The sequence below is a fragment of the Canis lupus genome, chromosome 19, assembly GCF_048164855.1.
Source record: "Canis lupus baileyi chromosome 19, mCanLup2.hap1, whole genome shotgun sequence".
Taxonomy (NCBI): domain Eukaryota; kingdom Metazoa; phylum Chordata; class Mammalia; order Carnivora; family Canidae; genus Canis; species Canis lupus.
The window spans coordinates 53,808,080-53,821,296 of NC_132856.1; the positions used below are offsets into that span (position 1 = coordinate 53,808,080).

Below are 13,217 nucleotides of genomic sequence, written 5' to 3' on the forward strand. Positions count from 1 at the left end.
GCGATGAAGTTGAGAGGATCTACTCTATCCAGGTTGAGTCACTGACGGAGTGGGCTGCAGTGGGGACCCCAGGGAGCCCCACCCCAATGACCTCCATGAGTGAGTGGGACAAGGATGGCGGGCAGGGCTCCAGGAGGGAAGCAAAAGTTAAGAATAACCTCAGGGAGGTTAGGAAGTAGGCAAAAGTCCTGCTCCGAGGGCCCCCAAAGCACACAAGAGGACACACAAGAGAGACATCCGAGGCCACCCTTGTGAAATGAGGAGTGCCCGAGAAACCAGGGCGCTCTGGAAGCGAGCCTCTCTCACCTTAATTAGCCAACTCGCTGGACTCCCCCCGAAGCCCCGCAGGTTTTTCTTTTAATTAATCCCACATTGCCTTCATCCTTTAACTTTGCAATGCCCCCAAGTAATCTCAGGCCACTGCCAGCCAGTCCGAGGAGAAACAGAGGGGGGAGACACTACCCATTTCAGCAGAGCAGTAGGGACTCCACAGGAGAGCGGGCCAAAGTAGCACATCCCATAGGACATCCCCCCCTAAGAAAGTCCTTCACTTCTTAAACATCACACCGCCACCACCCCAACCAAAACGCCCTACAGGTTGACATTAGAGATTAATGATCTGTAAAGTTTCTCGAGGTTTCCGAACCTCTGAGGGGCATCACATCTCATTTATTCAATAGGATTTTGTTAACCATTACCACAGGTCAGTGGGAGGGAAGCTCAAACCCAAGAGAGCCACCTTTTATGAAGAAATCAGGCCAAGTAGGGTCCTCAGCAGCTCTGCCGCCTAGTCAAACTGCCTCACCTGGGAAAAATGATAATAAACCCCACCCCACAAGGCCATGGTGGGGATTAACTAAGATTATATATTCGGAGCACATGGAAAAGCCCCCGCCAAGAGCTTGCTCTTATGACTATGTCTAAGTTGGGTATTACCCGAGGAATAAAAAAGCCATAGCTTGGAGTACTGGTGAGAACACGAAGAATATGAGCTGAACCAAGAACAAATATTTTAACCAAACACCTTCTATGTGCCAGGCACTGTTCTAGGCTCTGGAAACATCGCAGTGGACAAAAGAAGTATATGCCTCTACCCCTGTGGAAACTGTGAACATGTAAAGAAGCGGTAAATCCACCTCCTGGGCCCTGCAAGCCCAGGCACAAGTCCACAATAAATTACCAAAGCTACAAGGAACAGAAGAGCAGGGAACCACACACACACATGCACGTGTGCAGACGCACGCACATACATACATACACAAATCCTAGACTAGTCCTAACATTTGTCTGGAGTTTCTTAACAAGAACCCAAGCCGACTGCCACCTTTATTGAGCACCCGCTGTATACCAAGCACTTGGGCCTCGGAACCGTGGTGTAACTGAGAGAGGAGCTCCGCAAACCTGGATTGTCAACGCCAGAGCCTGTGCGTGCTTTGCCAGGGACCTCATTCCCCATCAGGGAGCTCAGGAGCTGCTTTCCTTCCCTCCCCGACCCCTTCCTCACCATGACTGATTTCCTTTTATGGACAATTCTGAAAAAGTAACCCAACAGATATTTTTAAAGTGGGGCCTCAAACACCAGTGGGGAACTCCAGCCATGTTCTCTTAAAGGTTCTTCATTTCTTGCCCCACAAGCAGAAAGGACGGCTACCAAGCCCAAGGCCGATGCTGGAGTTGGGGTTTGCCTCCATCTGCTGCCAGCGCAGGGAGGCTGGGGAGGGAAGTCCATGGGGCTAGGGGGTGTGAGAGCCTCTCCTGAGGTTAGAGACCTCCCTGGACTGGCAGGTAAAAGAGCCCTTGTGAAAGGCAGAGCTGGAGAGGGGGGTGTGGGGGTTATGGGGAGACATAGGACATGCAGCAGTCCAGAGCCTCCCCAGGGCACCACACAGAGAGGTTAGAGTCCTCCCTCTGGCCCTGACTTTAGGGCAAATCGAACCGTCTCCTAACCTCAGCCTCAATTTACTCCTCTATGAAATGGGTAACGCGTATGGACCTCCGGAGGCCACTGTGAAGGTCCAGAGAGATCAGTCCGGGGCATTCGGTGACCCTAACTATAATAATCATAATAAAGACAACACCCCCCCCCCCGCCCCCTTCTGCTACAACAAAGGCCCTGTTGCCAAGGCGCTAGAGTTTGCCTCCGGACATCTGGAAACAGAACCCAAAAGTGTAAACATGGATCTGAAGTCCGGGTAGCCACCGGCCTAGGTCCAAGCAGAGGGGTGGGATTCTGCAGTGCCCCGCCTGGGGCGCCCATCAGCAGAGACCCCGAGGGACCCCGTGCGCCCGCGGCATGCGGTGCCCCCAGGTCGCCCGGACCCGGGGACCCAGCGGGCACCCGGGTCGCGTCTCCCGGGCGAGCGGGGCTTGGAGAGGGCCGGGCACGGGTGCGAGGCGCGTCGGGAGGGGCGCCCGCGGCGGGGCGGGCACTGGGGCAAGGTTCCTCGGGGCCGGGGCCCGCACGCGGGGCGCAGAACCGCGAGCCCAGGCGGGCAAAGGCCAAGGTCAGCGGCTTCCCGCCGCGGCCGCCCGCGCCCCCACACGCGCCGGGGAGGGCGCGGGGTCCCCGGTGGCCCCCCACGCGCCCGCCCGCCGCCCTCCGGGGCCCCCGGACTCACCCTCTCCGGGGTACAGGTGGCCCGCGGCACCCAGCAGCAGCGCGGCCACCGCCAGCAGCAGCGGCGCGGCGGCCGCCCCCCGCCCGGCCCGGGCGCCCATGGCTGCGGGAGCGCGGGGTCCCGGCGGCTCAGAGCGCGCGGCGCCGGCCCGCGGGGGTCATGCTCTGCGGCGCGGGGCGCGCGCCCTCCTCTCCGCGCCCGCGGCCCCGCCCGGGAGGGCCCCCACTCGGCCCCCGAGGGGCGCGGGGCCTCGGCCGCTGCAGATCCCGCGGCGGCGGCGGCGGCGGCGGCGGCGGCCCCGACCCGGACCCCTGCGGCCCGGGGCCCGTCCCGCGATCTCAGGGCCCGGAGCCCCTCGCTGCGCCCCGGCCGCCCGGCTCTCCGCCCCGAGCGCGCTGGGCCGCGATCTGCGGACGCCGAGACAGACGGACGCGCGGACGGACAGACGCGCGGACGGGCGGGCACCTGGGCTGGCGAGCGGCGGGCGGGCGGCGGGAGCGAGGGCTGCTCGGCCCGTAAACAACGCGGCCCGTCAGCTGGGCCCCGCGCGGGTCGCGGGAAAAGGCGGCGCGGATCGAGACTCGGAAGGGACTCGGCGCCCGGGAGAGGCCCGGGAGAGGCCCGGGAGGGGGAGGCAGGACGGCCGCGGGGAGGCGCCGCCCCGCCCGCCGCCCTCGCCTGGGCCCCCCGCGCTGGAGGCGCCCGCACCCCGCCCCCCGCGCCCCGCGCCCCGGCGTCTCGGGCCTCGGGGGCGCCCCCGATGCCGACCCATCCGGACGGATCCCTTCCGTAACATTTTTCGCTATTTCGTTTCCCTTGTGGACTTTGGGAGGTTCGGTTTGATTTTTTTTTTTTTTTTTTAAGATTTCATTAAAACGCTGTTTATCTTGGTCCCTGGGGTTTCTGGTACTCCCGTAAATGTTGCACTCGCGTCACCCTCGTCCCAGTCCTGCCAGCGCGTCTCGGACTAGACGCGAGGGCGCCCCCGCCCCGCGCCCGGGGCCCTGCGGACGGCCACGTGCACGCGCGCCCAGGGCGCTCCGTGTGCTCCGTGGCAGGGGCGAGGGAGGGGGGCCTCAGGCGCGGCCTGGGGTGCAAGTCGGAGAAGAGACACCTGGGACAACGTGCAGAACCTCGCAGAAGAGCGAACCAGGCCCCACGGAGCCGGGTTCCAGCGCAGGTGGACACACCCCGTTTTCAACACACAGACCCACAGTCCCTGTGTGTGTCTGAATGTCCAGCAAGTGTCATTCACGAATAGGGCACCATAGCAGCCAAGCCACCTTCCTGAGCTGGGGGAAGGAGCCTTAGGTATAGAAAGCCAGCACCGAGTGGAATCTGGCTCCCCCTCCCCTCACTTCCTGTGTGGCCTTGGACGTGGGACTTTACTCTCTGGCTGGGTTGGCCTCGGCTCTATAATGCCTGTAACAATCCCTGCCGGTCCGATTTGACGAGGTGCAAGAGCAATAAAGCATAAGAAAGCGCCCGGCACAATTCTAGGCAGAGGGCGCTCATTCTTCCCCCTGGTCCATTACGCAAATATTAGTTAGCCAGGAGCTGAGCCCACTGTTCCTCTAAGGCACCAAACCTAATCCTGCCTCCTGGCTTTCACTCTGGCTGTTCCCTCCGCCTGTCCCTCCAGTGGCTGGCTGCCCCTCGGTGCCCCAGTGAGCCTTCCCTGATCACACTTTGCAAACGCCGCCTCCCCCCCCCCCCATCCCTTTGTTCTGGTCCCTGTTATTTACATCACTCTAGTTTGTCCTGAAATTCTTTGGGTTTTTTGTGTATGGTCTCCCCACTCCATGAAGCAGAAATTCTTCACTATTTTACACCCAGCGCCTGATATATCTGTTGCTTAATAAATATTTGTTGAATGGAAGAACCAACATGCAATAATAAGTAATGAGGATTTACAGTGAGCAAAATAAACACACTCAGTTTCCCTGTAGACCTCACAGTCTGGCGAGAGAGGGGATCCTTGATTAAACAATCCTGGGGCCTAATGTGGGGTGGGGGTGGGGCGTAGGGAAAGGATCCTCCCAAGGAGGTGAGTTGAAGCTGAAATCTGGAGATGAGGAGGAGTCAGCCAAGGAAGACAGGAGGGAAGTGTTACAGGCTGGGAGCCCAGCATGAGCAGGGGCCCAGAGGTGGACAGGCAGGTGTTCCCCCAACTGACCCAGGCACTGGAGCTGGAGCCTAGAGGGAGGTCAAGCAAGCAAAGGTGGACTCAAAGGCAGAATTAGAAGGGGGAAGAGCCTTGGATAGATCATGTTAAGCCCTCTCCCAAAACACCTTCATCCTAAAAGCAATGGGAAGCTACTAGAAGGTGTACACAAAAGGGCTGACATAATTTGATTTTCTTTCCAATAATATCTGCGATGGGGCAAACATAGACCCAGAGAGAACACAGAGTAGCTGCAGTCCCAGAGTATCAAGAATTGTAGGTTCAATAAATGTTGTTCCCCTTCCTTCTTGTGCAAACCTGTCCAGAGCTGTGGGCTTCCCTCTGACCCGTGGGAGCCCCCAAAATCACCACATTCCCAGGCAGGAAGCGTGTGCTGAAAACCACGCGGAAGGAAACACGCTGTCCTCTGGAAATCCTTCAGGACAAGGACTTGCGTGCTGGACCTAAGTCGAAAGAATCATTTCGACTGATCATTTCAGTTGTGACCTGAAAATGAAGACACCACCACTTCCTGAAACCACTCACTGTTTCTTTCGCAAAACCCTCCAAGCCCTCCAAAAAAACAGCCATCTAAAAATTGAAAGTCAACCCTTGCCTTTTATTAAAACCATTGGAACAGAAGCAGAGACACCACCATTTGGCAATCTCTGACTGATTGATTCGGGCGAGAACCCTCTGTGCATGCCAAAACTAACGGCTGGACTTTTAAGAAGCAAATATTTCCACGGTCTCCAAGTATCTCTCTGCAAGATACTTGTTCATAATAAAGGAAAGGAAAAACAGTAGCTTCCTAGAGGAGAAAGCTGGCGGACATCACCTTAAATTAAGTGATCAAAGTTGCTTCTGGATTTCCTTTTGCCGTGTAAGACATTTCCGGGACAATTGGGGAAGACTTAAAAGGTCCATCAATTATATTACTAGAGTATTGAATTAGTATTGAATCAATAGTAATTTGATCGTCGTGCAGAGATGGTGTGAGAGAACGTCTTTGGTTTTAGGAACTACATACTGAATGAAATATGGAGGGATAAAGGGCAGAATGTCTGCAACCGGCTTTCAAATCATTTTGAAAAAAAAAAAAAAGAGAGAGAGAGAAAGAACAAAGTAGATGTGATCAAGTTTGATAAAATTTGTATATCTGGGGCACCTGCGTGGCTCAGTGGTTGAGCATCTGCCTTGGGCTCAGGTCATGATCCCGGGGTCCTGGAATCCAGTCCTGCATCGAGTTCCCTGCAGGGGACCTGCGTCTCCTCCTGCCTATGTCTCTACCTCTCACTCTGTGTCTCTCATGAATAAATAAATAAAATATTTTTTAATAAATATGTAAATCTGGTGAAAAGTGTGGACATAGGGGTTCACTGTACTATTCATGCAGCTTTGCATGGAGTTCAACAGCATATAAAAATCAAAAGTTTTAAATTTTGAAAAACTACTTGGGGTAGGGCTCCTGACTAGCTTAGTGGGTAGAGCATCCAACACAGACCCCCAGGGTTGTCAGTTTGAGCCCCACATTGGGCGTGGAACCTACTAAAAAAAGCTATTTGAGGCTTTTTATTTCACTTTGTTTTTGTTAGATCGGCTTCAGCTTGACATTTAAACACATTGTACTCTGAATGCATGATCTAAAGAGAAAGAAAGGTTGGTTCATAGTTCATGAATAAAGGCAATGAACACTTCTGCTGCCCATCAAAGAGGGCTTGAGGAGACCTCCCCATCAACCTGCTGGGGGTTTTCTCTTAACGGGTCCTTCTGGCGGGAAATCTCAATCTAGCTGTTTTCCATTTCATTGAAGCAGGAAACCAAATGTAAATCCAGACTCCTATGTTGTCATGGAAACCCGCTTTAATACATTACATTTAGAGTCAGGAGGGAAAATAAGAAAGTACAGACTGAGTTCATTTGTGAATAGCAGTGCAAAAACCCAGCATGGAGAATTTACTAACAGAACCACGCAAATTAAAACACACACACACACACACACACACACACACCACCAACAGCAGGGTCAAGCGGAACTCAGCCCAGGAGTGCAAAGATGGTTCAATGCTAGGAAGTCTAGCCATCAAGATTATTGTGGGTTTTTTTTTAAGATTTTACTTATTTGGGATCCCTGGGTAGCTCAGCGGTTTAGCACCTGCCTTCAACCCAGGGCATGATCCTGGACACCTGGGATCGAGTCCCGTGTTGGGCTCCCTGCATGGAGCCTGCTTCTCCTTCTGCCTGTATCTCTGCCTCTGTGTGTGTGTCTCTCATGAATAAATAAATAAAATCTTTAAAAGATTTCTAGTTATTTATTTATTCATGAGAGACACAGAGAGAGAGGCAGAAACATAGGCAGAGGGAGCCTGATGCAGGACTCAATGCCGGGACCCTGGGATCACAACTTGAGCCAAAGGCAGATGCTCAACCACTGAGCCACTCAGGTGCCCCCAAAATTGTTTTAATAGGTCCGAGGAGAGAAGGCACATGAGCCTCTACTGCGATACTACAAATGTATTTGATAAACTGCAAAGCCATTCAAGACTGAAACCATAAGACTCTACAGTGGGGAAATACTATCTCATAACTTCAAAGCAGAGAATATCTCTTTAAGCAAGGCACAAGTCCCAAATCTAAAAATCCAAAAATAACAAAAATTTGGCTATGTAAAAACTAAGATTATAAGAATAGCAAAAAAAAAAATCATACAGTCAAATCTGATTTGTAAAAGTGAGAAAAAAATGTAAGTGAGAAAAGAGTAAATGACAGATAAAGGACATGCATTATGCTATATTACAAAATATACAAAACACAGTACTGAGATAAAACCCCAAACTTTTGTTTGCCAAAATTTACCTGGTAGAGGACATGAATAGGCAGCAAGTATGTGACACAGAAACAGACTGCTGAAAAGAAAAAAAAAAAGAATACAAAAGGTATTTAAATATATGAGGATGTTTAGCTTTCTTCATAGTTAAAGATATGTCCACGTCATTTTCACCGAATTTGCCAATAATCAGAAAAATGGGCAACATGATATGAACATCTGTGAGAAAGTAGACACTCTCATAATCACTGATACAAATCAGGTCAATCAATGGGAGGTGATTTGGCAATGACTTTCAACAAGTAAATTTCACTGACCCTTTCCACCTTTCATCCCATTTCCAGGAATTTATATGCTGCACAAGAATACTCCCATAAGTATAAAAAAAATATATGTTCACAAGGATATTCACTATAACAAAACCTAGAATCAACCTAAACAACTTTTCTACCCAAGAAGCAGAGGGACCTATACACTCCTCCTCAAAATACCTAATCAATTCGAATATTTCAAATTTTTCTCGTTCTTTCTCTCTTTTCTTTTTCATCTCTTAAACCATTCACAAAGGGTTTGCCCTGACAAGCTACAGTGACTTGCAATCTTCTTTTATATTTTTTCATGGGTTTTATTTTTTCCTTTTTTTTGTTTTTGTTTTTTTTTTTTGTTGTTGTTGTTGTTGTTTTTTAAGTTTTGAGGCCATAAAGGCAGTGTGTGATATTGGTATAAGAAAAACGATCGGGGCAGCCCCGGTGGCCCAGTGGGTTTGGCGTCACCTTCAGCCCTGGGCATGATCCTGGAGACCCCAGATCGAGTCCCATGTCGGGCTCCCTGCATGGAGCCTGCTTCTCCCTCGGCCTCTCTCTCTCTCTCTCTCTCTCTCTCTGTGCCTCTCATGAATAAATAAATAAAATCTTTTTTTAAAAAAAATCCTTCCTTAAAAAAAAAAAAAAGATCGTTTTGGGGGTACCTGCATGGCACTGTCGGTTGAACATCTGACTCTTGGTTTCAGCTGGGGCTGTGATCTCGGGGTCGTATGATGGAGCCCCCACGTCCCAACCCCACCATCAGGCTCTGCACTCGGCACAGAGTCTATCTAAGACTCTCTCTCCTTCTCCCTCTCCCCCTCATCCCCACAGACTCATTCTCTCTCTCTCAAATAAATAAATCTGAAAAAGAAAAGAAAAGACAATCACCTTAAAACAATCATGAAAATAGAGAGTAGAATGGTAGTTACAAGGGGCTGGGGAAGGAGGAATTGAGGGAAGCCAGTTAAGGATATAAATTACCACAAGTAGATAAATAAGCTCTGGAGCTCTAATGTACGACAGAGTGATCATAGTCAACAATGCTGTGTTATAAACTACAAAGTTGCTAAGAAACTAAATCTTAACCATTCTTACCGAAAATAAATAAATATGCGACATGATAAAGACGTTGGCTAACGCTGCTGTATTAACATTGCAATATAGAAATGCGTCAAACTCACCCACTGCACAACTTAAATTTACAAAATATATGTCAATTATGTCTCTATTTTTTTTTAATCTAAATAGAAAAGGAAAAGAGAGAACAGACACACTTGAGTAACTTGATGTCTGTCGGTCCTGCTCCCTTTGAGGGTATGTTTTCCACTTCCATGGAGCTGTTATTCTTAAAAACCTCCATTTCTGGGGCACCTGGGTGGTTCAGTGGTTGAGTGTCTGCCTTTGGCTCAGTTCGTGATCCCAGGGTCCTGGGATCGAGTCCCACATCAGGCTCTGCGCAGGGAGCCTGCTTCTCCCTCTGCCTGTGTCTCTGCCTCTCTCTCTGTGCATCTCTCATAAATAAACAAATAAAATTAAAAAAAAAAACCTCCATTTCTGACCCATATTCAAAAACACTCACTTTTACTGTTTTGAAATTTTTTTTAAATTGTGGCAAAATGCACATAACCCAGAACTTACCATTTTAACCATTTTAAAGTGTATACAATTCAGGGATGTTTAGTATATTCATAATATTGTGCAACCACCATATCAGTTCCAATTTTTTTTCCTTGCCCCAAATAGAAACCCCATACCCATTAAGCAACCACTTCTCCTTTCCCCTCCCATCAGCCCCTGGCAACCACTAATCTATTTCCTGCCTCTGGGGATTTGCCTATTCTGGACATTCCATATAAATGGAATCATATAACATGTGACCTTTTGTGACTGGCTACTTTCACTACTTAGTAAAATGCTTTCAAGTTGCATCCATATTGTAGCATGGATTAGCCAGCTCTTCATTCCTTTTTATGGCTGAATGATATTCCATTATCCATTGGATTTTGAATGGTCAAAACTGCCCCCAGGCTCCCATCTTGAACCTACTCTTGAACCCACACTCTCTGAAGTCTGCAGTGTAGCAGACCTACAACCCCCGCTCCGGGTATTTCTGAGTAAGGGGCTCTCCTGGCTTCTGAGGCTACTGTGCAACTGTTGTCAAGACTGTGGCTTTGTTCAGTTGAAGAGAATTTAGATAGGAACTGGATTGAATGAAGAAAATGCTTAGAAGATGGAAAAAGCTTCTGTGGGAAATTATTTGTACCTGAGTAGACAAAAAAATATATATTTTTTTATAATTATATATTGTATATACATAAATAAATATATTTATATATACTTATATTTATATATAAATATATATTCTTATATATTTTATATATATATATGTTTTTTTAGGGAGCACTGTCAACTCTTCTGCAAATATAACAACTAAGATGTTTGCCTCTCTTGTCTACTTGCCTCCCCTCCATGGCTGCTTCCAAGAAAAAGACACAAAATATTTTTATTTCTCAAAAGCATTTCTTTTCATTGCTGCGATGTACAGGACTATTTCCTACTGGCTGAGGGTGAGTTACCCGACTTCGGGGAGAAACACAGTACCTCAAAAGTTATAATTAGCAGAAAATTGTTCTAACATAAATAAAGAATGGGAAAACAGTCAGTGGGACACCATAACCTTTTAGCAAAAGGATGAGTTCAATCTACGTGTACTAAGATGAGGAAGTCTGCAAGATATATATTATTTTTACACAAAAAGGTTAAGTGAGGAATAGTGTAAGGGAAATGCGACCTTTTGTGTTTTGAAAGAGAAGATGAGATACTGCAAAATAAATTAACATATGCCTATTCCTGACATTTCTAGATTCATGAAACTTCTCTCAAAGAATACACAGGAACTGGTTAACATTTTTCTACTTGTTTGGATTGTTTAAACCGTGTACATTAATTCCCTTTTCAAAACTCAGCATAAGACAGAGACATTTTTTTAAAAAACAGCATCGCCCTATCTACAACAGGAAAGAAAATAAACACAGAGGAAAAAAATTAACTGCCTCTGACCCATTAAAAAAACAAAACAAAACATAGTACTTTAGAGGGCAATATAAAGTAAAACATAAAAACAGAACACTGTATAAGGGCATTCCCTCTGCCCCCCCCAAAAAAAATATATATATATAAATCCAATTCAATATCAAAATTTATATCTAAAAGAATATATGAAAGAATATATATTAAAAGAATATATGAAATATATGAAAAGAAATATATGAAAGAATATATGAAAATTATTCTGAAGTTCATCTAGGGGAGGGTTTCTCAACCTTGGAATGATGGACACATAGAGCCAGATAATTCTTTGCCGTGGGGGCTGTCGCACGCACTGTCGGATGTTTAGCAGCATCCCTGGTCTCTATGTCACACCTCAGGTGTGACAACCAAAATTGTCTCCAAACATTGCCAAGTCTGCCCTGGGCGGCAAACTCCTTGCTGGGAACCACTGATCTAAAAACTAATTAAATCAGCACTGGGAAGAAAATCTGGAAACAAACAGTAATCTGGACGACAATAACATTTTCCGATGTTAAAATATTAAAAAGCTAAAATGAAAAAAAAAATAAAATAAAATGAATTCAAAGAGGCACAAGTATAGGCAGGCAGTTGGATCAATATTCCAGAAGGACTACCCTGGAAAGACTCCCCATTTTTAAATAATTTATCTTAAAGGTGCCTCCCAATCAGTTGGAAAGAGAAAAATTTTCTCCAATACAATCATTCAATAAAGGGGGCTGAGATAATTATGTGGTAATTTCAGAAGGAAATCTATACAGTCTTTAATGAGTGCATTTAAAACTAGATCTAGGGGTGCCTGGGTAGCTCAGGGGTTGAGCATCTGTCTTTGGCTCAAGGCGTGATCCTGGGGTCCTGGGATCGAGTCCCCCACATCAGGCTCCCCGCAGGGAGCCTGCTTCCTTCTCTGCCTATGTCTCTGCCTCTCTCTGTGTGTCTTTCATGAATAAATAAAATCTTTAAAAAATTGTTTTAAATAAAAGCTAGATCTAGGGGCACCAGGTGGTTCAGTCAGTTGAGCATCCGACTCTTGAACTCTGCCCTGGGATACACACCCTCATGGGGCTCTGTGCTCATCCGTGAGTCCACTTAAGGAGTCTCTCTCCCTCTCCCTCTGTCTCTCCCCGCACCCCTGCTCATGTGCACTCTCTCTCAAATAAATATATCTTTTTTTTAAAATAACAAAGAAATAAAAGCTAGATCTAAAAAAGAGTTTAGAGGAGCCTGGATGGCTCAATCGGTTAAGCCTCTGCTTTTGGCTTGGGTCACGATCCCTGGAGTCCTGGGATCAAGCCCCACATTTGAGTTCCCTGCTCAGTAGGGAGCCTGTTTCTCCCTCTGCCTGCCTCTCCCCCTGCTGGTGCTCTCTTTCTCTCTCTCAAATAAATAAATAATATCTTTATTATTTTTTTAAATAAAAATTTAAAAAAAAAAAAAAAAAAAAAAAGGGATCCCTGGGTGGCGCAGCGGTTTAGCGCCTGCCTTTGGCCCAGGGCGCGATCCTGGAGACCCAGGATCGAATCCCACGTCAGGCTCCCGGTGCATGGAGCCTGCTTCTCCCTCTGCCTGTGTCTCTGCCTCTCTCTCTCTCTCTGTGACTATCATAAATAAATAAAAATTAAAAAAAAAAAAAAAAAAATAAAGATTTTATTTATTTATTCATGAGAGACACACACACACACAGAGGCAGAGACGCAAGCAGAGGGAGAAGCAGGCTCTATGCAGGGAGCCCGATGTGGGACTCCATCTCGGGACTCCAGGATCACACCCTGAGCCGAAGGCAGACACTCCAACCACTGAGCCACCTAGGCATCCCGATAAATAATATCTTTTTTTAAATGTATTAAAAAATAATAAAAATTAAAATTAAAAATTTTTAATGTATAAAAAAGACTTTAAGTCGAATTTGCCACATTAAAAATTTGCTAAACTTGGGATCCCTGGGTGGCGCAGTGGTTTAGCGCCTGCCTTTGGCCCAGGGCGTGATCCTGGAGACCCAGGATCGAATCCCACGTCAGGCTCCCGGTACATGGAGCCTGTTTCTCCCTCTGCCTGTGTCTCTGCCTCTCTCTCTCTCTCTGTGACTATCATAAATAAATAAAAATTAAAAAAAAAAGAAAAAAAAATTTGCTAAACTTAAGATTGGTCTAGCCTGTCAGAACAAACTAGATGAGTATAGAATTAGGCGTGTGTCAATCTTCCAAGAGAAAGCACTTGCTAAGCATAATATCACC

At 47.5% G+C, this 13,217-nt stretch overlaps 1 protein-coding gene across 3 annotated transcripts in view; it reads right to left on the reverse strand.

Moving 5' to 3' along the window:
* The window catches only part of INSR (insulin receptor), a 135,528-nt gene extending 132,336 nt beyond the window's left edge, over positions 1 to 3,192 (reverse strand). For 2 of the 3 annotated variants that reach the window (XM_072787406.1, XM_072787404.1), the window contains exon 1: positions 2,619 to 2,700. The gene's annotated coding sequence lies outside the window, so the exon portion shown is untranslated. Of the gene's footprint in view, positions 1 to 2,618; positions 2,701 to 3,083 lie in introns of those variants that run through there. The other variant, XM_072787405.1, reaches the window with a different exon arrangement.
* Positions 3,193 to 13,217: the final 10,025 nt, after the last annotated feature.